The following is a 27,983-nucleotide window of genomic DNA, read 5'->3' as shown; positions in this document are numbered from 1 at the left end:
GGGGTGTCTTATGATGTTAGTGTTCAGAAAACTGATGCCATCTGCTATGATAAGTCATTTACTCCTAAAAACTTTATGTTCCTTTTACAGCTTTCCCTAAGGTTGGTCAGTGAGATGAAGGAATGAATTCAAGCAAGAGTCAGCATGGCAGGTGTGCATCAAATAAATGTTAATTAGTAGTTTTGATATTTTTAGGGGTATGGATGTGTCAATTCTATAAATATTTTTTTATGTATTGTAGTATTGAGTAAGTGAGTAAATAGATTGGTACCATTGGCAGCCAGAATTTACAGTGTGGGAAAAAGAGATAAAAAAATGAAATGAGAGGATTATGAGGAAAAACCTTATAGTATTGGAATAGAATTGGAGGTTTCAGTATGAACTCATAATTTTAATATATATGTATATATACATATATGTATATGTATTTATATAAAATTTATACATAATTATATATATATATATATATAATTTCTTAGATCTCTCTGCCGAATATACCAAGAAACAATAATATCCCATTATCATATTACTATCCCTATCATTCTAGCAACCGAATCTAGCTTTCTAAATATAATTCACATCAAAGGAAGCAAGATTTCTTGATGAAATGATTGATTTTAAGACTTGTGCAGGAAGTTTCAAAGGTGAGCCTGGAGCATCTTCTTCTGTCAGAAGTTGAAATGCTCAGAAATTGATAGAGACATGTTGAAAGTACATATAATCCTTCAGAGGGCCTTTTGCACTGCATATTCTCCTGTTGTGTGTGGTCTGGCTTCTGCTGGACCTCTTCTAACTACTATTGACTCCTCCTACTGCCATACCAACACCCTTGACTGCTGGGTTTCTGAACTGTGACCAAGCTCCTTGGATCATTCAAACCCAGCTACTTTCTGGGGCATTCAGGAAACCCATGCACCTCTGTCAAGCCAACAAACTGGAGGAAAGACTGATCTCAGATGATTTAATGCAGACCTGATTTTTCTCTCCTGTACATCACAGCAGACATCCAGAGAAAATGAAGGCAATTTTCTGTTCTTGTTGTCATAACCTATCTTTATTGCTGATTGTCTGAAGCCCCTTCTCCTTTCTTTTTCCTTTCTAAAACAGGACAAACTGACATTGGGGGCACTGAAACTATTTGTTACCCTTTCAATAACCTGAGGAAGTAAAGAAGTAGTCCACCACAATTTTTGGTGGCTTTCTCTCTGTCTCTCGTGTAACACACACACACATACAGCTGTATATGAATGTATGCATGTGTATGCATCTGTTTTATTACTTCTTCACTTAAAATTATATAATGAGCATTTCACATACATAATCATATCTTTGAACTATGAATTTAAAGACTCTACAATATTCAAGCACAGGGTTATGCTGGATATTCTAGATAACAGCTCGAAAATAGAATATTTGACATTTGGATTATTTCCAATATTTAATAAAATTAATTAAATTGTCATAATTATCACAGCATAAATAGTTGATTACATCTATGATTATATCAAAATGGTTTCTAAAACATAGAATCAGAAAGACAAAGGACTTAGACAGTTTTTTTGAAGGAAACATAACTCCATCTACATAATTTCTCCAAATGGCCTTCTGAATTATACGCAAGCAATAAAAATATTGTTAATTAAGAATTTATCAAGTATTAAGGTACTTAACATGTTATTTTTAGAAATGAATTATTAGTAATGGTGACAGATAATTAACGTTATAACTTTCTGATTTAAAGTTTCTGGAGAAGGGTATGATCCAACTATATGACCAAAAGCTTTAGTGGTCAGCATTTTGTGGAAACAGTAAATGAGAAAAGAAAAAAAGCAGATTGATAAATTAAATAATTGATATGATATAAGGCATATGTCCTTCTTAGTTTTTAAAATTATCTAATTTCTTTCATTTCAGAAAAAGCCTATTACAGTAGGCCTTTTCATTTTATTCTTCTGATTCCTCCATAGTAGTCATCATGTTTTTCTCAGTGTTTAATAAATGCCTGTTAAATTGAAATGATTTGAGTTCTTTTTATCTGCAGCCAATTAAAAATTCCAAAAAATTTTTACAAGTATGGGCCATTATTTGCAAAACAAATTTGAGATGATTTTTTTTTTTTGCTGAATAAAAGAAATAAAAATAATAGTGTCTTGAAAATACTTGTACTGTAACTTCTCAATTTCAGAAAACTTTTGCACTTCTGTTGCAACAGTTTTTTAAACTTAAAATTTTGTACCAAAGAGTATCAAAAATATTATATAACAACACTTCCTAAATGTAAAGTTTTGCAGTGGAAAAGTTGTTTTTAATGGGAAACTGCCCTTTGCTAGGAAATAATGAAGCTTTGGCATTGACTTAGTTATTTTGTAGAGATGTTAGATCATTTGTGAGGGTCATATATTGAGTTTTTAAGCCATGTGAGTAACATATTTAAACACAATATATATCAGATATTTAATTCATGTAAACTATTTGGACAAAAGTTTTATTATTTTTAAGATAAGAACATACAAAAAACTGAGTTTCCAGATCACTACATGGACAGTAAATCAAATTTTGGATGGCAATTTATGCTGAATGATATATTATAAATATTTGCATGGCTTTATCAGCATCTAAGATTCAACTGACAGTGGCATGGCATACACTGCTAGTTTAGACAATCAAAATGAATATATAAACTTGCTATGGTTTATTTCTTCCAAAGTTATACACCTAAAACTAATCATTCTCTACAGATTACTTGATTATTGTCAGAAGTTTTATCACAATATAAACGATTCTCTTTCATTTGAATAAAAATCTACATTTTCTTTGCTTATATCAATCCCAAGAAAAATTTATATAATTAAACAAAAGAATATTTTTGAATCTAGAAAATTAATTTTCTTCTATATGATAATTCGAATATAGATATATTGTTAAAGCATGTACCTAAAATGGATACTATATAATGCATCTTCTATTTTGCCATTTAATAAAGTGGATACAACTCTAATGTTTGTTAAAAAAAAAAAAAAAAAAAACAGAAGCGTGTACCATAGATGAGTGTATAGACTCTCAGTTCACATTTCCTGCTACAATATCATCCCAAGTAAAATTTCAAAGTATCAGTAAAATATGTAAAGAGTAATCACCTAAGAATAGCCTTTTAGTTATACAAAAGTATTAGTCCTTTAGTGAAACATAAATTAATTGTGATATTAGAAAAATTATTTATCTTGTGGAAAAGTCAGCTGTTCAGTAGATATTTAGGCAAATATTTAGGCAAAATCAATAAGATTATCACTGCACTGTATTTAGACCTCTGTTGAGATCATTTTATTAATAAAAAAGATCTTAATAACCACTATAAATTTTGTTATAGTAATGCATTTGCTCTCTATTTAAAATGATTTGATCAACTAAGTTTTGAAAAACTGGATGGATATTGAAATAATGGAGATTTTACATTTGTTTCTATGCATTTTAGAAAACTTTAGGGATTTTTCTTAAAGCTGTGGTGCTTCTGCTTCTGACAATGGCAGTGCAGGCAACTCAGAACAATATTCCATGCATTGAAGACAACTAAAAAAATTGACTTTAAAAAAATATAGATAGAGCATGATAGACAGAACATGATAATGAGCCAGGAAGCAGGGATGACTGAAGGCTTGGGAAAGAAGCTCTTAACTAGGGGCTGCTTTCCCTTCCACAGCCAATGCCAGAGGGTGGCTGAAAGCTCTGAGGGAAATTCTGACATTCTTTCATGGCTAAGGGGACAGTATTGGAGCACAGGGTCCTAACAGGTAAGGGATACTCATGAAACTTTTCCCTTGTGTTTGGAACTACAAAAGCTGCTTATTAGGAGTAGGGTGAACTGTGAGTGGACAAGTCCTAAAAGTACCATTGTTCATCTTTAAGTCACACCAGTTTCTAAAACAATAATAGTTTGCAAGATAAAACAATACCTCAAAACATCACAAAATGACAGTGTCCCTGGAAACAAAGAAAAATGCATTCTGGTGGAAGATGATATCATTCAGGCTTAAAACTATTTCTGTAAATGATTATCAATACAGTGATGAGTACACAATAATAATACAGCTAGATGTAACAAAAGACTACTGGAACAAATGATGGAAAATAAACAGAACTCAGAGGTCCAAATAATTGAAGTAACCAGGAAGAGACTTTAAAATAATAATGCGTGCTATGTTCAAGAAGGTAAAATATAAGATTAAAAAACTTGCAAAAAAGCCCAGAAACTTTCAAAAAGAACAGTATATTAGAATTAAGAACTCGATGGATGGATTAAAAAATTTTAGCCATTATAACTTCATGTACAGGTGAGTAGAAAGTAAATAAATAGGAGGAGATCAGGAGATATCTAGAATAAAGCATGAAGATTAAAGGAGAATTTAAAATAAGAAAGATAATAGACAAGAATGATATCATGAGAGAGTCTAATATGTGTTTAATTAGAATCTTAGGAGAAGAGAAAGAAAATGGAGAAATAGTACATGAAAGTTATAATAGCTGACTTTTTGCCCAAACAGATTAAAAAAAAAAAAAAAAACACCACCACAAATCTAAGGCAGATCAATATAGAAAAAATTTCACCTTAGTACTTCAGACCAAAACCATTAAAATCCAAAAGAGAGAATAAAAATGGAAAAATTAATCAAAGAAAAAAGACATAGTACTTCAAAAAATCAAAACACTTCACCACTCCAAAGTAGATCCTGAGGTAAGATTTTGATTACAAATAGTTTGAGTGGTTCTGAAGGAAACATAGGGGAATCAGAATTAAGCCAGGGGAGAAAAGAAGCTAATATGAGCTGTATTCATTGAGTAACTGGAGCTTAATCTTGTTGGGAATCTGTAGAAGTCTGTGTGGAATATGCCTTAGAATTACACCACACATCACCTGAGGACTGAGGAAGCTGTTGTACTCATTTACCCACCCCGACTCAACACTGGTTGACCGCTACTATAATCGTTAATTTCTGGGCATGATCAGTCTGCATCACATGTGGGCCATATATGCTTCTGGAGCTAAACAAAGTTTTTAGTCAAGATTTGCAGGATTTTGAATAAAGAAGTTGTTGGAGTACACAGAAATTGTCACTTAGGAGTCGTAAGCAGAGCATCGATAATATCTGCTTCTAAAAAGGAAAGACAAAAGCTTGAAGAAAGTGGAATGATGTTATTCAAATGATGAGATAAAATAATTATCAAGCTCATATTTTATAATCAGTAAAAATATTCTACATGAATGCTGAAAAGATTAACCATTCAAGACATTATAAAGAAAATATTAAAGATTATTACCCAGGAAGGAGAAAAATTATCCCACATAGTGAGCCAGGGATTCAGGAAGGAATGAAAAACAGCTAAAATATTAAATAAGTGGATAGGTATAACTGAGTATTGAAGTGACTGGATAATAAAGACATGCTTAGCCGATAAAACTAAAAAACAAATCAAGAGGGCGATTATCATAAAAGTAGAAGTGTGGTGAACTTGGCTCTGTGATTAAGAGGGAGTGTGAAGGGGTCTTCTCAGAGTGCTGACTACACTTTATTTGGACCTGCATCACTGATATCCAAAATCTGATTCGTGCTAAACCATCATTGTGTAATTTTCTATATGTGCCTTATTTCACAACTTAATGAAATCGTTAAGTTAAAAAGTCTAACTGATGAGATCATGTTCCTTCTACTTGGACATGAGAAACCAGTTAGAAGACTGTTTTTTTGGCCTATTTAGTGTGTGAATATTCAAATAAAAGATAGCTTCTAAGTTTATTGCCCCAATGATTATAATACATGACAGTACAAGCCTAAATTAATAGTATATATATGTTCAAAAAAGATAAAATTTAGGCTTAAAAATACTTGGCTAATATATTCGAGGTTTCAAAGTGTCCATTAAAGAAAGAATATTGAACTCCTGGAAATTGCTATCTTATTTTAAAGTATATGCAAGCTGCTAATCCTGAGCATCTGTAATTTGCTACTTAGAGGGTCTTTCAATATCGTGTGTGGAGGAAAATGTTTCAGCAGGGCTCACTCTGGAAAATAGTCTTGATTCTGACATTTTTTTTTTTTTCTTTTTGATAAGCCCTTTATGGAGGGAGCACCTGTTTATCTAAGGTTAATTTCCTCTGTGTCTCAAAATTTACATAATGTTTAACTTCATCAACACTTATTTTATCATGATCTATTCACACACATTAAAACTTTTCCTCAAATACCTTATCAGTGAAACCTTCCCTGAACTCATTGTTTGAAATAGCACCTTCCCATCACTCCTCATTCCTTTTACACTTTTATACTTTTTTTCATGGCTTTTATTACAACCTGATACATGATTTATTTTTTTTGTTTGTTTTTTCCTATTCTCCACCTCCAATGGAATGATAACTTTATGAGAACAGATAATTTTCTATTAATTTTTGTATCCACAATGCCTACAACAGTGCCAAGAACATTAAAAGCTATCAAAAAATATTTGATGAATGAATGAATGATCCAAATACTAATAAGTTCATGTTAATGTCACACTGAATACTTTAGCCTAATGTGTTATCTCTCACTATTATCATTTACATTTTCAATAGATTTTCCAAAAGCTGTTCTCTTAATTCATTATGCAAGGTAAAGCTAAGAAGAAGAGCAATTTAACATTTCTTGAGTTATGTTATAGTCAAATGCTTAATCTCCGTGTAGCTGAGGCCTACCCTAGTCATGTCAGTTACTATGCTGAATCGAACAGTCCACATATCTGCCAGAGACAGAATTGACATTTTGTCTAAAAATACAATTGAAAATATTAATGTTGGAGATCAAATGGTGATGGAAAGATACCTAAGATGCTTTGGGCGCAGATATTATTTGGAGATTGACCATGGCTAACTGTATTTTGACCTTTCACATCATTGGAAAATGTTTTTGATATAGAAGAGATGGGAAATCATATGTGACATGATATATTTAATTGAATAATACATTTCACTTGAAAAAATCAGAACACAGTTTCAAACTATGATTTTGTAAATAGTTATTAAATATTCTTATAGATTCCAGTGAAGACAAATTTCAATGGGCTCTGCAAAGTTGCATTTTAAGGTGGCATTCTAATCAATGTTCTCCTTTCTATTGACCTGGGGCCCTTGTTGGTGTTGTAAAGATGTTCCACTTTAACTTGTGTACATTCAGTAAATGAGCAGACCCTGAGATAAGAAGTTATATTCCTTTTCTGAAGATTATTTTCAAAAAAATTATTTGGATAAAGAACTCAGAGCTAAGAAGTCCTTTTTAATAATGTTTATGAACACAAAGGGAAAGAAAGTCCAATGAAAATTTATTTTTTGAAATTATTTTTTCTTCTCTTAGAAGGAAAAGGAAAAAGAGACAGAGAAGGATTAGTATTTATTGAACTCAAGCCATGTCTCATCCTCTGTGACAGCACTTTTAGGCCATTAACTCATTCATGACACACTATAATATTATAAGGTAGATAGTATTAAATGAAGAATAGTTAAGAATAGTAAATTCTTATATCCAAAGTTTTACAATTAGGAATTTAGAGATGGTTTAAGCCTTACTGAATAGACCCCAAAGAACTTGCTCTTAGTATAAGTAAAAATTTTAAACAATATAATCTTAGTAAAATTTATAATATTAATTTTTATAGCTTAATAATGTCAATTTCAAATAAAACTATAGAGACAAATCTTTAAGCAAAAGGTTTTATTTGGGAATATACAATTTGAAAGGCAATTCAGAGCACATGCACAGACAGGAGTGATCTCTGGTATGTCTGGAGAATGAAGAAAAAATTATGTTTTGAGTGTGGAAAAAGGAGATTGCACAAGTTGTTTTGAAAGAAAGGTCATTGGAATTAGCTAACTGATGAGTGGTGGAAGTTGCTAGGAAAGACTTGCAGTCTTAAAGCTCTAGTAGATTGTTTTTTTGGGTTGGGCTGGAGGGACTGTCAGGCTAGCTGTGTGACTCATGTAGTTAGCTGTGGTTTGTAAAAGTTTCTTGTAATTGTTCCTGTTATCAGGCAAACCAGGCATGAGAGTCTGCCTTTCTTGGCCTTTCCTGACTCCATTTTGTAAGGGTTTGACACAATGACGCTGTTTTGAATCTGACAATTTTCACAACAGAAATATGGATAAAAAAATATATGCTTGGCCAAATGAAAGCTAGACAATGTTATTCCTTTTCAGCATCTGGTCTCTATTGTTTTGTTATGTTTTACTGTAGGATTTTTGTCCATAAATAAAGCACAAATTGGCACATGATGGGCTTTTCTTTTGCAAATTTACTTTTCTGTTTAAAACAAACAAAAGTTGAGTACTTCATATTTTAGAGTTTATTTCAGAATCTGTCATTTGTTTGTGTTTTTCTTCCTCCTTGTCCTCAAATGTGCAGCTTAGGACAAGATAATTAAGCCGTTTTAAACATAACACTACTTTAAATGTCACTGATAGGACCTCGCATATTTAAAAAATAAATAAATAAATAAAATTGTAATTTTACTTCTAGGCATTATTTTTCTACTTATCTATTTCTCAATAAAAATTAAAAGTAAGGCAATAGGTAGGTCAATAAACCTGGCTAGTTACGAGAAGTTATTAAACTTTATAACTGACATTTGTATGTACAAACAGACAATTCATCACCTTGTATACAGAGCCCTGGCTTTGGAGACAGCACACTTGAAGGGTCATGTTTCCTTTCAGTCAGTAGTTCCGTGACCTTGGGAAGGCCCATTACATTTTGAACCTCTGTATTTTTGTCTGTAAAATAAGAGTAAAAATGCATCACTAAATAATCCAAAGGACTGTTGCAAAAATAAGATAAGATAAAGTATATGAACAAAACTTGGTGATAGCGCATGACAGACATCTTATTTTGATTCCTCTCAGCTTAACACATGTATGTAGTCCTGTCAGCTCCCTAGTGTCCAGCAAAGTTAATCAGAATGTGGCTCTAACTTTAACCCTTTTTATACTTTATAAGAAAAAAAAATTAAAAGAAAGTTTTGTGAATTTTTCAAAATTATTGAATAAATAGCTACTCCCAAAGGCAAGGGATCTGTACCGGTGAATTAGGAGGGCTGTTAGACATTGTCTGGTTATAAGAAATATTTTTAAAGGAATTCTAAGCCTCAGTGATTCCCCAGAGATCAGTTGCACAGGCCAATTACTGGTAGAGTGGAGAGAATATGCCTGGGGAAATTCAGTATTCATAATTACTAACAGAAGTAAAAATAACAACTTCAAGTGTCTTTCTAAAGATGGTTGAGAAGAAAATGTAGTGCAATCTTTCACAGAGGCTTCTGTTTAGAGAAGGAAACAGGAAGTTAGTGTTCCCCTGCCATCCCATTATCACATGCAGCTTCTGACCCTTTGAGGTTTGGGTAAACCTAATCTGAGTTTACAGCCTCTCTTCTAATTTTTCTGATCTCTGTCTACTTCTTGCTTAGGGATCTCTTCTCTCTGCTCCAGAAAAGAGAGCTTTTGACTCTTCTGCCATAAACTCATCTTTTTCTTTCTGTACTCACAGAATAGCTTCTTACACCAAAACTGCATGAGTTAGTTTATGAGTTTAAAGGTCAAAAGAAAGGTCATGCTTTGCTAAGTCCAAGCCTTTGACATACAATGCAATCTCAATCTTCTTCTGGCTTCCTCTGACACTGCAAAAATTAGTAACACTCCTCCCTTCCCCTGCCTTTTATCTTACCTAAGGCAGGTAAATCCACTTACAGGTCAGGTTCTAACCCAAGCATGCTTCCTTGGAAATTTTCCAATCCAAGTGAATCAGATCTTCCTTTGCTAAGAGGAATTCCTTATTTATTGCTAAGAGAATAAAATTTTCCCTTACTCATTGTTTTTATTTTCGTATAATTTTTTCCTTAGATGAGATATTTAATAGTTAATTAAGTAGAAATGGGAAAATATAATGTGTTTTCTAAGTGAGTACATATCTATATGTAGTTAATCAGAATGAAGTGGAGATTGAATTCAATAGTATAAACCTGGTTTTGTCTTTAAACAAGCTTAACGTTTAATTGCCCTCTTTATACTACTCTCATCAGGTACAACCTAATTCAAATTCCAGGCAATTTAGAGGGACATTCTATGCACCAAGTAGGACCAGGGATTCTACATAAATTATACTGTTTTCATTTTATTAATGAAAAACTAGATTTAGCAATCTTGAAAAAATTATATCATTATTAAATGAAAAACCTAGAGTACAATCTCAATTCCTTAAGATAAATGTCCCTTTCAAATTATCATGGCATCTTGGGGAAATTTGTCTCTTAAGGCATTGACAAATAATGCTAAACTTTAAATTTTTGTAGCAGAAATGAAAGTGAGTAAAATTAAGCAAAACAAATAGTTTAATTCTACAAACTCAAGTGTTTAAACATAAAACAGAGTAGAAAGACTGGCATTTAGTAATATCAGTTCTATTTGCATACACATATTAAATATTTTAGGGTACCTAAAAATTATTTTAAAATTCACCAACTTTATTTTTTAAGTAAATTAAATGCTTTTATATCTCAAATTTTAATAGAACACTAATATTAATCAAAAAGGAACATATGAGGGAAGATTCATCAACATATGAATTCTGATTCATCTTCCCTATGGGAGGTTAAAGAAAATCCCATCATGAACTATTCCTGTGTACCTCCTGTCACCAGCAGAAGACTAAAACTCCAAGAAACCCCTCACCACTGTAACTCATCCCCATAGTGTTCCATCCACTTCCTAATCTTTCACTCTTCCTCTACCTGTCATTCCCACTGTTTCCTTTGTAACACCTTCTGTCATTGGTAACCCCCACTCCCTCACTCCACCTCAATTTCTTCTCTGAAGTCTTCTGTTTTTACCTTATTTTGCTGAAGATGTGACAGCCAATGCAGCCTTCAAAATAGAAGTTGTTGCTGTTGTTTTTCTTCCAATAATCTACGTATCGCAGGGCATGATGATGGTATATCTCCTCATATCTCATTTCAGCCTCCAGACCATCTTTTGTGTCCTTGGAACCAAGGATTCATTCAAGTTGATGCCATTAGACTTTATTCTCTTCTAGATCTCTTTGATACTGGCATGTACTAACATTTCTCACTCTTCCTCATTCTTAAATTCTCCTTATTCTTTCACTTAGTTTACTATCTGCATTTCTGTCATTATTTTAACATGGTCAGATTTATATTGATGATCTGTTCAATTATCTGGCCTCTTAGATCTTTGGCCTCTGCACTTCCAGTAATCTATTTCTTAATTCCACTTTAGTTACCTCTTGTGGTCTAGGCATTTTTATTCCCAGTTACTACATCTGAAATTCTCCATTCAACTCTCTTACCAAATCTCCTGTCTTTTCTGTTCCCCTATACACATATGATGACTGCACAAGTTCTCATGCTCCATCAGGAATTCCAATTGTTCCATTCTCCAATTATTTGTGTTTTCATTTTCTTCCATTCCAGCTTAGATGTTATGTCCCTCCCCTCCCCCACCATAACCATTTCTGGCCATGAACTTTTCACTCTTTTGTTCCTCTCTTCTCATACCATCACCTTGCTTGAAAAATTCCAAACCCCAGTTATGTACTACTTGGACTTTATCTGCATCTTCACATTAGCAGCTGATCATGGCTGGTGAAAAACCACATGACCCTGCTGACTGAGCTCCATTCAAATTGCTGCCATAAACCTTAAGTGGGAACTGAGTACCACCTGGCAAAAATGCTACATTTCCCTGAGGAATTCACTCTTCCACTTCCCAAAAGGATTATTCATACCTATTCTTTTATTAACAAGCCTTTATGCTGTCTTCTCCTCCTCATTTTGAGTTGAAAAACTATCTTCTCCTCTTAATTCATTGAGAATATAAAGCAGTCTACTGATCTGTAACTATATGCATTTAATTTCCCACTCATACTGTTCGAAGGGATATGTTTCGCTATTATATTGTAAATATTTTGTAAGTCATTTTCATTTCACGTTTTTCAAATATATTTATAACTATATACATTGAGTTGGTTTATTGATTTTAGCTGAAATACACTCTTCCACAGAATAAATAAATATGTATTTGTTATTCCATATTCCCGCTGACAGATGGTTGTGTTGCTTGCACATTTTCTCACACCATTTACAGTACTACAGGAAATGTTTATGCACTTGCCTTCTTGTCCATTTGTGGAAAATATTTTTTAAGTGTAGATTTCTTCTTTTTTTTTTTTGTCTTTTTTGTGACTGGTAAGGGGATCGCAACCCTTGGCTTGGTGTCATCCGCACCGCGCTCAGCCAGTGAGCGCACCGGGCCATCGCAGCACTCTCTGGAGTGAGCCACAGGGTCGGCCCTGAATATCTTTACATATGTCTTTTCACCATTCGGATTTCTTCTTCCATGAATTGCCTGTGATATCTTTTGCCATTTTCTCCTGAAAATTTTGTTTTAATTTTTAAACTTCTTAAAATATAAAATATACATAAAATAAAATATAAAAGTCAAACATAAAGTATAAAATATAAAATATATAAAGTAAAATACATCACAGAGTTTGTATAAAATACAGATATACAGCATTACTGATTTGTAAAAGCAAGCATATCCCACTCTGTGCTTTAGATTCACCTGACTTTTTATATAACTGAAATTATTTAGTATGTGTTACCTTTTTTCTGTCTTCTACTCAGCATAACACTTAGAAATTTGTCAAAGCTATTGCGTGTAAATAAAGCTTATAAATTTTGTTGCTGTGGGATATTCCTTTGTATGAATGCATCATTATATGTTCATTTTACTCTTGATCTTATTTTGGTTTTGCTCTAGTTTTATTTATCATGAGCAACAGTACCATAAACATGCTTGTACATGTATCTTGATGCAAATAAGCATGTCTCTGAGGAATACAATTTTAGGGTAGAATTGCTGAATCTAAGACTGTATGAATTCTCAACTATTCCAAATAGCACCCATTGTTTGTTTGTGCTGATGTTACTGTTTTTGGCTTTCACAATCAAACTATAACTCTTCTGGCCTATTTATGTTTCCACTGAAGGCAATAAGTTCTGATTGCGCCAGATTCTTCCCAGCTTGGTAATGTCAGACTTTGTATTTTTTAAAATTTTAGTATGATTGATTTACAGTGGTATCTAATTGTGGTTTTACTTTGCTTTTCATTAATTCCTAATTACATTTGCCACATTTTTTAAATAGATAGACCTTTTAAGTTTCTTTCTTTTCTTAGTCCCTCCCTTTTCCTTCCTTCCTTCCCTGCAAATTTCCTATTGGCTTTTTCTTACTAATATATTTTATCTCTAAAAATATTGTGGATGTGATCCTTTTACCAGTTATATGTGTTGCAAATATCTTCTTCCATCACATGGCTCATTTTTAACTTTCTTACTTATGTTGCTGAAGTTTATACCCGTAATGTAGCCAAGTTTACATACCTTTTTCTTTATACATGAAGTTTTTTTTTAATGTATCATTTAAGAAACCTGTCTTTACTTAGACATCATAAAATATCATTTTACATTATCTTGTAAGTACATTATTTTTTCCTGTTAACATTATCAGTCATATTAGCTATGTAGAATTGCTTGTGTGTGTGTGTGTTTATGGTGTGAAGTGGTCCATTTTTTCCAGGTTTTCCCAATGGCTTTGCAATTATGTCTTTGTAAAATATCAAATATGCATATATACAGGATATTGTGCACTCTACTTCATTGTTCTTGTCCAAAGATTTGCTTAAAGGAAAAACTTTTAATTATTTACCAACGATTACATTTTTTCAGTAGGTATTTTGTCAGATCAAGTAGGTAATTTATGATATCAAGGAAGTCATTTATTCCAAGTTTGCTAAGAGTTTTTATAATATATCATGTGTTGAATTTTATAACTTTTTTCTGTATCTACTAAAATTATCATTTTTATTTCTTCTATAGTCTATGAATATGGCAAATAACATTGAATATATTTTAATATTTCATTAACCTGTCAGAGGCTAATGACTTCTGCTCAGGATGTAAACAGTTCGAATATTATTCACTCCCAAGCTTAAAACAGAAACCACTGTTTATACCGTTTTATTATCTTATCATTTTCATTGTTACTTATGACAAGCAAACTGTCAAAGTTATTGATGCTTCTTGGAAGTTGAGCTGTGTTTTTGTTTGCTTGTTTTTTCTCAGCTGCTTTTAATATTTTCAAATTTTCACAGGTTTTCTACAAATTCATTCTGACATGTGCAGATGTGGATTGATTTCTATTCTGCTTTGAGTTAATTGTTCTTGAATCTGAGGAAGCTCTAAATTTATTTTAGAAATATGTTGTTACTAAATCATCATATATAACTTTTATTTTCATCTGGAATATATATATACACACTATATATATATATATATATATATATATATATATATATGTTCTTTATTTTTCATCTGGAATTCCAATTATATCTGCGTGTGTGTGTGTGTGTGTGTATGTTAGACTGCACAGTATCCCTTATACTTCTTAATCTCTCTCCTATGCATCTCCCTATGTGTTTTTGTTTTTCATTCCATTATTTACTCTGGGTAATTTCTATTCACTTATTCTCATTATATTGAGTAATTTATCTATGAGCATGCTATAGTTCTGTTTACTTTTGGCCTTTAGTTTTATTCAATAATTTAAAAAAATATTAATCTACTATGTGCATTTGTACCTTTTGTAATCCCACTATTTTGTCTTAAAATTTCTGTTTGCATTATGAATACATTGCTAATTATTTGATTCTATTTATATTTTGAATGTATAAGAATTATATTTATTGTTGTATATTGATGTTATATCCAACAACCACATTAGGGATTCATTGTATCATCTCATCTCTGGAAAAAACTATATATGTTCTCTTCCCTAATGTTTATAAATTTTAATTCTTTGTAAAAATTACTATTAGTTGCACTCTTCAGAACAATTCTCATGAGAAGCATAAGAGTGAACCTTTTTGTTTTGATATTTATTTTTATTTATTCATTTTATATCTACTTATTGTCTTTATCTAATATATAATTTTTATTTTTTAATTACTGGATGTGATGCTTACTATAGTTTTCTAGTAACCATTCTTTATAAAATTATAAAAGTTATTCCATATTTTTAATTTACCAAGAGTATTATTTTTATAAATGGAGTATTCTATTTTACTGAATATATTTTTATATTTTTGTGCTTTTAATAACATTATCATGTTTTTTCCCCTAAATCTTTTAGAATGATAGAGTATAGTAATATATTTTTGCATGTGATGCTACCGTTGTATTTCTTAGGTAAGTATTTTTTACTCACTGTGTGTGTGTATGTGTTTTCTGGCTTCAGACATTCAGCTTAGAATTTTTTTCATATATAGTAGTAATACATTTTTTAATATCTTATACTGTCTTTCTGATTCTTGGCATTGCAGTAGTACCAAGGGTTAAATTTTCATGACAGACTGAGACAACTAGTCACATAAGTAGAGAAACTATATGACTAGCAGTCATTATCTATTCAGCTGAGTCCCATAAGTCCGTACATTCCATATTTATTTACAATAATTTACCTAGACATACAGGTACATCCTTAGACAACAATTTCCTAGGCCATATGATTGCCAATAAATCCCACAACAGTGTTAGCAAGAATGCCTGGACGAGGTGGACAGTGCCTTTAACATCCCAAAAAGGGAGGGAGATGGTTATAGATGCACCACTGACTCTTTACTTCCAAGCATCATGGAAGCATCTTACTCATAAAAGGAGTAAGAGTGTCATGACATTACCTTTTTTTCTTTCTGTTGTTGTAAGACACATTATAAAAACTGCTGTTGCTTAAAGGTTTGGTAAAATGCACTTAAAATATGTCTAGAATTTATGGTTTTCCCCTCCATCCACTCCAACTCAGGCATTTTTTTTTTTTTTTTAATACTGATTCACATATTTTCTCTCCTTATGGGCCACACATGTTCTGTTCCCTTATGGGCAATTGAAACCATTGATTCTATGGAGTGGGGCACATATAAATGTCAAAATCCTTATTGGGTAATATAATTTCTGATTTTCCTTGTGTTTCCATTTGTTTCTGGCACTTTGAGTTTTTTTCGCTGAAGCTATACATTAATACTTTTGGGAGGTGTATTAATTTAGCCTGTCCTTTTGTTTTACAAGAGGATAATTCATGATGTGTAACATATTATCTGAAGTTATTCATTCTCTTTTTAATCTATTCCAACACATTTGTACGTACATCCATCCATTGAAATTTCTCTTATTAATGTGAGAAACTATCTGCATCTTACCATATACAGTTATCAAATGTCTTTTATGTTTTTCTGCACCTATTTTCACTGTGACCACTCTTTCATCATAGGCACATTTTTTCAGTTAACTCAGAGGACACGATTCGCTTCCAGTGCTTTTTCTACCTCATTGACCACTACTTGATTCGCTTTGTTGATTACTCTTCCTCATTTTTTCCCTCTCTAGATTCTAAGCTCTCTAAGTAATTCGGTCCATGCTTTAGACAATATGTTTCCTGATTTATCTATAATTTTTAATCTCTTGTCCTATACCTCCTCCAGTCTCCAGACTCTATGTTCAGCTCTTTACTTGTTATCTGGCCTTTGTTATTTTAAAGCCCGACATACCAAATTGACAAATCCTAGACAACATTTTTCTTCCACCTATTTCTATCCAATGGCACTGCTACTCACTCAGTTGCTCAGGACCAAAAAGCTGGGGGTCATATTTCACTTCACTTCTTTTTTCCCAGCCTGCGGTAACGAACTTCTCGGAGTAGGAGTTTATCTTAAAGGTAATCTTGCCTCTCCTTACCTCTCTCATCTCAACCTCTACCACACTTCCCTTCAGTCACCACCCTCCAGTCACCCTGGCATTTTTGAGGTTTTGTAGCAAGCCAATCATGATCTTCTGCCTAGCACCCATTGCCCCCTAAGACCTTCATAAATCTGGCTATATGTGATTATTTCTCTACTCAAATGCTTCTTATCTGATTTTCCCATCTCAAATATCCCCCACACATCTAATTATGCTTTATGCCTTTGTAATGCTTAGTAAAACCTGAAATTATATAGTTATTTATTATCTTTTAATCTTTTTTATCTTATTACTTTTAAATTATCTTTTACACTTAGGATGTGTAAAAGTAACTACCTCTCTCTTTTTTATCACAAAACTCTCAGTGCCTTGGAACACAGTAGATTTTCAATATATATTTATGGAAAGAATGGATGGAAAAAGCATAATAAATAAATCTAAAGTGATATGTTGACCATTATGTGACAAGTGTGTATTTGAAATATTTCCAGAGAAAAAAATAATGTTTTCTGTTTTGTGCAGTTAAAAGAACAACAGCTATAGTCTAAAAATTTAAACTCTATAAAAGTGTTTCTTTTTTTAAACTTTCTTTACTTTATTAAAAAGTTTATTTGGGGAGATTTTACAAAAGAAAAAAGTTTGAAATATCTGTGGATTACAATTTTTTATGCTATTGCATTGTCCCTTTATTATAAAACACTGATTGTTAGTTGAATTCTTGTTATTTTTTACTTTATTTTTAGCTTGAGATATAATTGACAAATAAAAATTGTGTATATTTAATTATGTATTGTGAAATAATCACCACAACTCACAAAAAATAATTAACATGTTAATCACCTCATAGTAACCTTTGTGTGTGTCTGTGCTGGGAACACTTAACATCTATTCTCTTGGCAAATTTGGGGAGATGTTGGTCAAACAGTGTTTCTTTAAATATAGTCTGAGGACAAACTTCTTTAGAATTACTCAGGGGCTCGTTAAAATGCTGACTTCTCAGACCCACTCTTGAACTTCTCAATTGAAATCTCCTGTCGTAAGAATCATCGACTAATATGCAAAAACTAAATATTCATACATTTATTCTACCCGGTCTATAAGAGACAAACTGTATTTCTTGAATTCATAAGCCTGAAATATTTCATTGAATTTTATTAGATGGATGATAACAAAATATGACAATTACACATTTAAATGTTTGCTTTAATGTGCAATGCTTTCACATTCCATTACAACTTTTTGGAAGAATGAGGTATTTTTCTAGTCATCCTATCTCAGGTCTCTAGTTTAGAAGTTGGAGGCTTGGCTTTTTAAATAATTTTTTAAATGGCTTAATCCTGAGAATTTAAATCCTATTTTTTAATATTACAGCTCAAATCAGACTCCCCTGGGCTAGTCTGCTCTTCTATTTGAGTTGAAAGAAAATCACTTACATTCCAGCTAATTTTCTGCCTCCATTTTTTAGATGATGATAGGTTTACATGCCCAGCTAGGACTCAACAATGGCACTCCCTGTCTTTCCTCGTGACTTCTTTTGTTTAGAAATACATAAAAATAAACCTGACATTTTATTTTACAGCATTGTTCAGATTTCCTAGTGTTTTGGTTTATCGCCCCATTTTAGTAATGAATTCCTGAGCAAAATACATTTGGACTGTAACATTTGGATTACTTAGACAGCTGTCTGCAACAGTGACATTCCACTGGTGTGGCTTTCTTCAGGAGAGTGTGTTTTATTTACATCAACAGAATCATTTGAGTGACAGGCTTTGTACAAACCTGGCTGTTTTGTTCCTCTGTGCTTGTATCTCCACCGGTGGGGTAGACAAGGGGGAGGTTGAGGGTATCTTACTTTGAAAAAAAAAAAATCTACTTTCTTTTGGCCATTTATGATTGAAGCTCCTGTTGGTTTATTTTTTAGACAGTTTTGATTGGGAATTAAATTAATAAATGCTCCGATTCTCTGAAGAGTTCTACAATTTCATTAGCAGCCTAGTCCCAATTTAGAACAGAAAGCATTTATCGATTTCCTTACAGTTTTCTTTTTTTTCCCCCCAGGCCCCTACTTCCAATAATATATAGAAGGAAACCAACAGCTTTTTCAGGGGAGGGCCAGCTTGCTGTTTCCCTAAAGTTTCAGCTGGGCCACTGCAATAACCATTGAAAGTTTTAGAACGTGGTGAGTGCTTATAAAATGTGAGCTATTAATAAGCATTATTTTCAGGTTCACTGCAAAGTGTTTGGGATCCTGGAACCCTCAGGGCGTTTACTCTAGACCCTGTGGAGGAGCAATGGCTGTTGTACCCATTTTACATGGAGTATGTTGCTCTTCTACTTTCCCACAAATGGTAAAATCTACAACAAAGAAAATAGATAAACCCCAAGTGGCAAAAAGAAAAAAAAAGTCCTGTTTTGTTTTATTTTATTTCCTAGCTTGATCAAGGCTCATTCAAAGTAAGTACAATATATACTACACTTTCTTTCATTGCTTTCATTTTCAAATTGTCTCATGTTATTCAAACAAAATTATTAATGTCCTTTTCTCTTTTTCTATGTCTGTCTGTAAGTTTCTTCTCTCTCTTTTCCTCTCTTGCCTCCCCACCCCCAAAAGTGACAAACTGAACACACTCATGTTTTACAATCATATAACCTATGAGTTGGAGGGACAAGAAAAGTCATCTTCTTTAAACCTCTAATTGATGTCTGAACATCCTTTAAAAGATAGTTTATAACAAATTTCCAGGAACTTATTGCTCTCACCTTAAACATGTCTGTATATGTAAATATGTTACTTTCCATTCTGAATTTGCATCTGTTGCTCCTAAGACCCTGCCTATCTGATAAAAGTGATTAAAAACCAACTTTGGCATGTGTTTATAACAATTAAACTTCTTTAAGGATTTTTTACCTCAAATTAATTTTAAAATCTTATATCCCAGAGATAATTTAATCGTCTCTGGAGAATAATTTACATCATTAGATTTCAAGTTCTGTTTAACAATAATCACATTTCCTCTGTCACTGATTTATCAGATTTGTAAAACCACACATTTAATCAGTTGCCTCTTTTCAGTTCCCTAATATTCTTCTATTTAGAAACAGTCTAGGATGGACAGAAACATAATCTGAAATTGACAAAGAAAAACAATTCATTCTTGATATTTAATTGTTCTATAGCTATAAAGTCACAGGCTTCATAAACAAGTTTCTTACTATGTTTTCAAGAATTTTTATTTAAGATTATTTTGATTGTTCTTTAATCTGAAAAGTGCATAATACAATATCATTATCATCATTTCAAAATAATACACCAAAGAGTTCATTTTTCTTTTCTTTCAAGAATATAAATATAACTGACTACAGGATTCTATTACCAACAATCACAAATGAGCCCATTCATTATTTTCTTTTAATGTGATCTTGATCCAGGTGTCAATTCAGATGACGATTCTACAATGAAAGTCAATTTAGAAAAATTTCTCCTGTGAATGGAAAAGAAGGATTGTGAAAATTAAGATCAACTAAACTTTATACACTTTCACACCCCTGCAGCTGCACTATAGATGCTTAATTCCCACTGATTTCCAAAAGAGGTCAGTTTATGGAAAAGCTCTGCAGACATGCAGCGGCTGAATGAGTGCAAAATGCCTGTGAAATACTCAATTTATGAAATAAAATGTTGGAAATAGATATCTAGGGAAACCACAGAAGTGGAGTATTTTTGAACACTGCCTAAAAGCCAAAAAATAGAACAAAAGCAAATGGGCAAACAAGCAACCAACCAAACAAAAAACCCAAAACTATAGTGACAAAAAAATAGCTAGGTTTTAGCATATAAAACTTTACAGGTGATTATTTCTGGCACAATAGAGTAAGTCTTACCACAGTGAATTCTATTGGAAAAAAACACTTGTTTTGCACATTTTGTGTATATTTTTAGGTAGAAATAATGTATTAAATATCACTTGTCAGAAATAACCTTTGTAATACTTTTTAAGGAAGGTTATTTCCTTATAATTTCCCTTGTCTTAAAACATACTCCTGTAAAACGTCTTCTCCTTCTCCTGCAATATTTCTCCTATTTGTCACCTCAAGATATATTCCCAGAATTCTTTTTACTGTCCCTACTTCTTCATAACCTAATTTATCCTTAAACCCTAGTAACATGGCTTGCATATTCTACTGTATCTCCTGGTTACCAGGAGAAGCATGAGATCACTTCCCCACCCAGATGTCCAGACTGCTGACATCATATACACATCAGGGTCTGGAAAGATACTTTTTGAGGCTTTCTGGGCAGAGGAGAGCAAGCACCAAGCTGCTCCCTTTGGCTCGAGTGATAGGAGGTCCAAGTGGCTTTGGTTTTTAGTGGTTAGAAGGCAGTAGTCCTGGGGTCAGTGTTCCTGCATGGGGCTGGAGTTTGTAAATTTCTCTATGACACTAAGAAGGGGGCAATGGGACTTTTCTTATCTGCCTGCAAAGATGTGATTTGCCCAGGTATGGGGCAAGTGGAGAAGGAGGAGGCATGAGGTCTGAAAGCTGTCAGCAATCAAAATTCAAAAATGGAATCACACACTATTTCCTATGAAGCAGCTTTCGCTGTAGAACTGATAAATTTCTAACTGACAAATCCAGATGCTCACAGTCAGTCTTCATTATTACTTCAGGGCGTGCTTCTATGTGATAAATAGTCCTCTGTTGTTCGTTAGCCTCGTGCAGCTAAAAGAGAGGGTTTTGGAAGGAATGATTGTCCTAACTTGAGTTAGATTCTCATGCTCAAAGCTATTACCTATACACAGGTGGTGAGGAGTCATATAAGAACATGGCAGCTTTCTTGATTGGCATATGGCTACAGTGAAAGGTAAGAAGAAAAGGGTTAAAATTCCCTTTTTAATGGGGGCAATGGGGGTCTTAGGCAAAGAAATAAATGAATGTCTGCTAATGTTTTAAACTGTCTTCTACTTTGGTTTCTATACAGGAAGTATTTGACCATTAATCCTATGTCATTGGTTACATTTTCTTTCACTCTTTCAAGTTTTTTAGTAAAGTCTCTAAATTTAGATATTTTCCAGGTTCAGTTATTTGATTTATTTTAATGCATTATATTTATATCTGTCTTTTAATGTTTTACTAAGTCTCTTTGCATCCTGATGGGAGATAATCCTCAGTGGGTCTCTCAAATTTTTGCTACATCAGACAGATGAGACTTTGATTGCTCTTTGTTACAGATTATTTTTTCAAGGATGTTAGTATAGCAAACAGCCTGGGAAGAAAGCCCTCTAGAATAAAGCGAAGGCATAATAATTGTACAGTATAATAAAGAAAATGTCTCCCTCCAGAGTAAAGTGGCGCCATGCTTACTGTTTAATATAAAAGATTCAGATTCCCTAAGCTTGGGATTCCTTTCTGTATACAATTTACCACATGTTCAGGTATCATCTTGCCCTCTTTACATTGCCCTCTGGGAATCGGGGTTGAGGTGCTGGTGAAAAAAGCTGATACTGTAAGTAGTGGGTAAGCGTTTGTGTGTGTGTGTGTGTGTGTGTGTGTGTGTGTGTGTATGTTTGTGTGACTACAGTTGAATATTATCTTTCTTTACTCAAAATCATTTAGCAAAAGAGAGCTAGAATGGATCACATCATCTTCAAAATTTACTTTAGCTCTAATAGTCAATGTTTCCATAAACATACTTGTAACTATGTCTATACTATGTCCATGTCTACATTTATAGAGAAATGAAGATATAGCTGTATCTATGTCTGTGTCTATCTCTACATCTAACACGATATATTCATACCTATACCTATATCTTTTCTATTGGTTGAATCTGTAATTAATAAATGCTCTAAAAAACACAAAGAGGGTGCCCATAAAATTGAATGATAGGGTGATGAGGTGGTATATTACATAATATTATTAAATGTCAAAAATAAAATATATCAAAAATGGTGCTGGGCAGTTAGTTCAGTTAGTTAGAGTGTGATGCTAATAACACCAAGGTCCAGGGATTCATTCTTCTACCTGCCAGCCACCAAAAAAAAAAAATATATATATATATATGTGTGTGTGTGTGTGTGTGTGTGTGTGTGTGTGTGTGTGTGTGTGTATGTAAATAAATGATATGAAAAACATCAACGTATGGTACTTGTGCTGATATTGAAAAGATGAATAAGAACAAGACATGTTTATATCTCTGGGATGTGTTTTCAGGAAGACCTGGAAAAGTCAAAGCCAAAACAAGAGCGTTTGATCGTGAGGGTGTTGAAAGAATTGAAAGGACAGAGTAGGTGGACTATACTGATTCAGAGGTGAAATGATGTGGATGCTTAAGACAGATGGTGGAACACGAACTCTTAGTTGCCCTCAAATATGCTCTCATTTTTCTCTAGTGACAGAATTCCTAGATTTTTCTTGATACGTTATTCTACTTTGTTTTTGTGAAAATAAGAAGCTCTCACAGCCAACTCTTTCAGGCTGAGGGTCACTGACAAGAAATGTCAAGGGGTGTGCTAGGAGAAGCAGGAGTTGCTGATAAGTTCACGTCTGTCATGTCCACTCTGAATATTTAAGTGAGAGATTAATACTTTCTCTTTTGTTAAGACACTGCTGGTATGAGATTTTCTGTTTTATATGCTAAAGCTAAGTCTAAATCATACAGGTAAATAGAGGTCTGAAAATAAAGAGTTCTAGAGGTATTATTAAGGGGCTTAAATTTTATTCTAAGCAAAAGGGTGTGTTATTGAGGGATTTTTGTTGTGAGTGTTTAAGGTGATTGACCTTTAACATCTTTCACATTTTGGAAGGTCATTGTCTCTGGAGTGTGAATATCTAGTTACTAACATGGTAAATACCTAAACTTATGTTTCAAATCTTCCCATAGATGATATCATTAATGATTTTTTATTATCACTTATAAAATTAAGCAGATTTTAGCTGCTCTTGTCACCAAAAATGTGACTATGTGAGATGATAGATATATTAATATACTTCATTATAGTAATCAATTTTATTATCTATGTGTATCCCGTGACATAATGTAAACCTCAAATATACATATGATCCGTTATCAATAACAACTTAAATATTATAAAAAGAAGAAACTAGACACTTACACACACATTTACCTAACTGTAAATCTGCTTTTTGAAATCATAAGATTAGATTCCTAATATTGGCTTCACCATTGATTAACAAGGAGGGCTTGGCAAGTTCCTTAAATTCACTGGCTCTCAATGTGCTCATTTTTTTTCAAAAAGGTAAAAATATCCAACCATTTTACAAGGATACATGAGATTAATGACATTTGTTTGAAAATGCTTTCTATAGTCAAGGCTCTACACAAATGACCTACTTAAAATGTAAGTGTGGCTTAAACAAATTAGATATCATCCTTTTAATTTTGACCTTTCAAATTATCTACTCTGAAAATGAGTAAATTCAGAAATTATGCCAAACAGCTTAAATATATGATTAAAAAGATTAAACAAGTTAAATTTCTTAGCTTAACAAATTATTATAAGAGTTTTTGACAACTGCCACATAATTTGGTGATTACTATAAAATGCCTTCATTATTTACTATGTTAACAGCATACTGTCATGATGTATTTTACTCTATGAATATAACTAAAATGAAAATAATATAATAACCTGAGTTGTTGTTTTCAGTTCCATCTTTTCTTCCTAAACATATTTTAAAATATGATTACCTTTAAAGTCAATCCACCTCTCACATGTGCTTTATTCTGAAACAACAAACTTAGGCCCACAGCTGCAATGTAAAACATTTATAAGGAATGTAAATTAGAGGTACTGGGAGAAAATGCACCACAAACCAGGGAAGGGTAATGAAAGGCATCTTAGAAGGAGGGGTTCGCTGGGGTGTAAGACAACTTATAGAGTATGATTTGAGTGGTTCCAATGTTGTTTCTTTTCTTTTTTTTTTTTTTTCTTTTTTGTCTTTTTCGTGACCGGCACTCAGCCAGTGAGCACACCGGCCATTCCTATATAGGATCCGAACCCACGGCAGGAGCGTCGCTGTGCTCCCAGCGCCACACTCTCCCGAGTGCGCCACGGGCTCGGCCCCCAATGTTGTTTCTGACTGACGAAATTTCTCTCACTGGTTAGCAACCAGTACCTAAATAATTATTAGGGGCACAGTTTTAGTATTTTAATCTAAAAATCCATTTCTTAGTCCACATTCAGTCCCAAATTATACCCTGATGCATTGTCCAAAATGATTTAGTGAAGGTTTTGTAATGAGATTAAATAGCAACATCAAAAAGTCCCAATAAAATTATTACAGAGATGGTCCCAAATTGACTATAAATGATACCTGTTATTAATATCTTGTGGAGACATTAAAATTTGACTAGTCCAAATAAACTAAAGTATGAAATAAAAGGATTCTACATACATTAAATTCCAATTTCTTGTTGTTTGTTTTTAGTGATAGATAATCTCAATGCTTGGGAGGAATAAGAGTAGTTGCAAGAGCTGTGCTGTCTTCTGCTAGAGCGTTAAATCTGCACATACAAAGTCTACTGTGCTTTACTTTTCAAAATTCAGAACAGTGCATGAGCCTCACCGGATGCCCATAGCACTAGGCTTAGATTTAACAAATTAATAAAAAAGTCAATCCCCAGTCTCTAAAAGTCTCCTCTAATGAAAATTATGGTTATCAGTAGTCAATATTTAGCATTGCTGAAAATATAACAGAAACTCAAAGGTTTCTAAGACAAGGCTAGATGAAAAAAAAAATTGTACTTGTTTAGTTCACCAGTTAGGTCGCTGCTAATTGTCCAGCTTTCACAACCTAAATTGGAAGAAATGCCCCCAAAAGAGGTTAATGTTGTCAGTTTCCCCACATAGAGACAGGGACCATCTAGAAGTATTGCCCCTTGTCTTAGAGAGTAACTGTTACTTTAATGAGGTTTTCTCTGGTAACAAAGAACAGGCAATGGTGGTAAGCCCAATATCTTCTTTCTCATCCATCATAAGTTAAATTTTACAATTTTCATTCCCCTTTGAACCTTATGTTTTTGGTGCCTTGGTGGTATTTTGAGTTTGGACTCTATCTAGTGTTATATACTCTCTCTCTCAAATGAACATTTTAAAATTCTATACCATAGTAGCTGCTGCTTTGGAATTTTGCCTTTTGTTATGAAATTACTTAAACCAATGAAGTTGCCTCCAGGGTAAATCTCTTCAACCTCTGAAGCCCCACCTTTATTTCAAGGAAACTAGAGCTACTGTTCTGTTTCTGAATCCTGTACATCTCAATTCTGTTTTGGACCAACTGTTCTACCAAACGCTCCTGAAGGCATCATCTTTATTTTCGAATTTGTAGGGTTGGAGTAAAATTTCTTTCATCCTTTTACAGCAGTAGTGGAATAAGATAAGACTCTAGTAATTATTGTTTTGTTTTTTTTTTCACTTTTTTTTTTTTAAGGAAGGTTCTGTTATATTTGTAATAGCTTAACAACCTTTTAAAAGTTAAATTAACTTTCCTTTTGTAACATGTTTGTTAGTGTATTTGTTCGAATTGAGTATATTTTGTTTCCATTTTAGTTTTTATTTGCTTTCTGACCCAAACATTTGCCTTTTTAACATGATCTCTAGCTTTTGTCTTCTTGTTTTTCCCATAATTAGAGCTAGCAAATGAATAAATTCTGTATGTCTCAAAAATTTTAAAAATTTCACACCTTTAGCATTTGGAGTTGAATAATCCCACTTGGACAATATTTCCCATTAATTAATCTTCAAATCCAGTTTTGTTTTCCATCTGATTGCCTTTTGTACATCTTCCCTTTCATTCATTTCCTCTTTGCTTTGCCTTTAATTAGACCCTCAAATCCATACATTTTGAGATATGTTCTGTCAAAGAACATATTCCCCTGTCTGTAATAACGATGTCACCTTTAAACTTATTCAGACCTTTTTGGGAGTAGTTTGTACTTTATACATTAACATCTTAGAATAGCTCTTTTAATCTTTCTGAAGTGGCTCCTCAATTGCTCTTTGAATGGACTCTGTCCACAGCTTTAAAAGGTCATTTCTCAAAAGTTTCCAGAATATTGGCTTCCTCTGAGGGTCTTTCCAGTTTTCTTTCTATGATCTTCATCTGCCCTGTCAGATATGGGTTAGTCATCACTGTGATCTAATAACTAAAGTGTCTCCACCTTTTTTAAGGCCTGTTTTAAGAATAATTAGACTTGGTACATTTCTTTATACTTTTTAAAAAATCTACTTTATCTGGTTTTTAGATTTCATTTCTCCTTCAAGTATATTTAGCCTGTCCTACAAGATCTGAATCTTCCCCCTGGGGAAATCTCTTTCTTTATTCAACTTAACTACACTGTCATCCTTTATTTTGTTTTTATATTGTCAATGCTTTTCATTTGATAGTAATACTAAAGCACGCTTTCAAGTTACTAGTTCTTTTTTCCATGAAAAACAACAACAAAATACTTGTTACCCAGAAATATAGTGATCTAGTCACAAGCATATTACTGTCTCTTCCACCCCCTTTGGATTTAATAATTCATTGAGTATTTTTTGATGTTGTTGTTTTGTTTTTAATTTGTGCCTCTTTGATGGCATATTATTTTTATAACAGCTGTTCTCATTCAAATAATAGTAAATATCTACAATTCATTTGTCAGTGAACCACAATTTTGATTTTTGAAATCTTAGGTCATATTTAAATATTATGTATTAATAAACTTCAGTTCAAAGCCTTCTTGCAACCATAACTCAAAAAATTTATAGAAATATACTGTATTCAAGTTAAATGCTGTGTTTTGAAATGAAGATGTGTTTCTTGTCAGTATTGTTTACAGATAACCTGCTTTTGATGAGAAATATAATTGGTGAGATGTAGCTGTTCTGGAATTTGGGAGAGACCCTTGAGGAGACTACATGACTAGCAAAGTATAAAAGCTAAAGAGACCTTGGAATTGATATTGGTGCATGCTCACTCACCCTGCTTTCTGGTAACACACATTCCAAATGTGGAGTGACTTGGGGTATTCAGAAGTTGCTCTCTGACCTTCACTCTGCTTTCACCATGCATATTGTGTGTTTCCTGCCCTGTTTCTTATA

General features: G+C 32.9%; 1 long non-coding RNA gene across 1 annotated transcript; it reads left to right on the top strand.

Moving 5' to 3' along the window:
- The first annotated feature begins 87 nt into the window (after positions 1-87).
- LOC134374630 (uncharacterized) lies at positions 88-27,983 on the top strand. The gene is made up of 4 exons (XR_010023333.1): positions 88-151; positions 18,940-19,060; positions 21,681-21,742; positions 27,710-27,983. It is a non-coding gene; the product is annotated as an uncharacterized LOC134374630 (long non-coding RNA).

This window comes from Cynocephalus volans, chromosome 4 (genome assembly GCF_027409185.1).
Source record: "Cynocephalus volans isolate mCynVol1 chromosome 4, mCynVol1.pri, whole genome shotgun sequence".
Taxonomy (NCBI): domain Eukaryota; kingdom Metazoa; phylum Chordata; class Mammalia; order Dermoptera; family Cynocephalidae; genus Cynocephalus; species Cynocephalus volans.
Note: the sequence above shows the minus strand (reverse complement) of the source record. Positions and strands in the feature narration are given on the sequence as shown.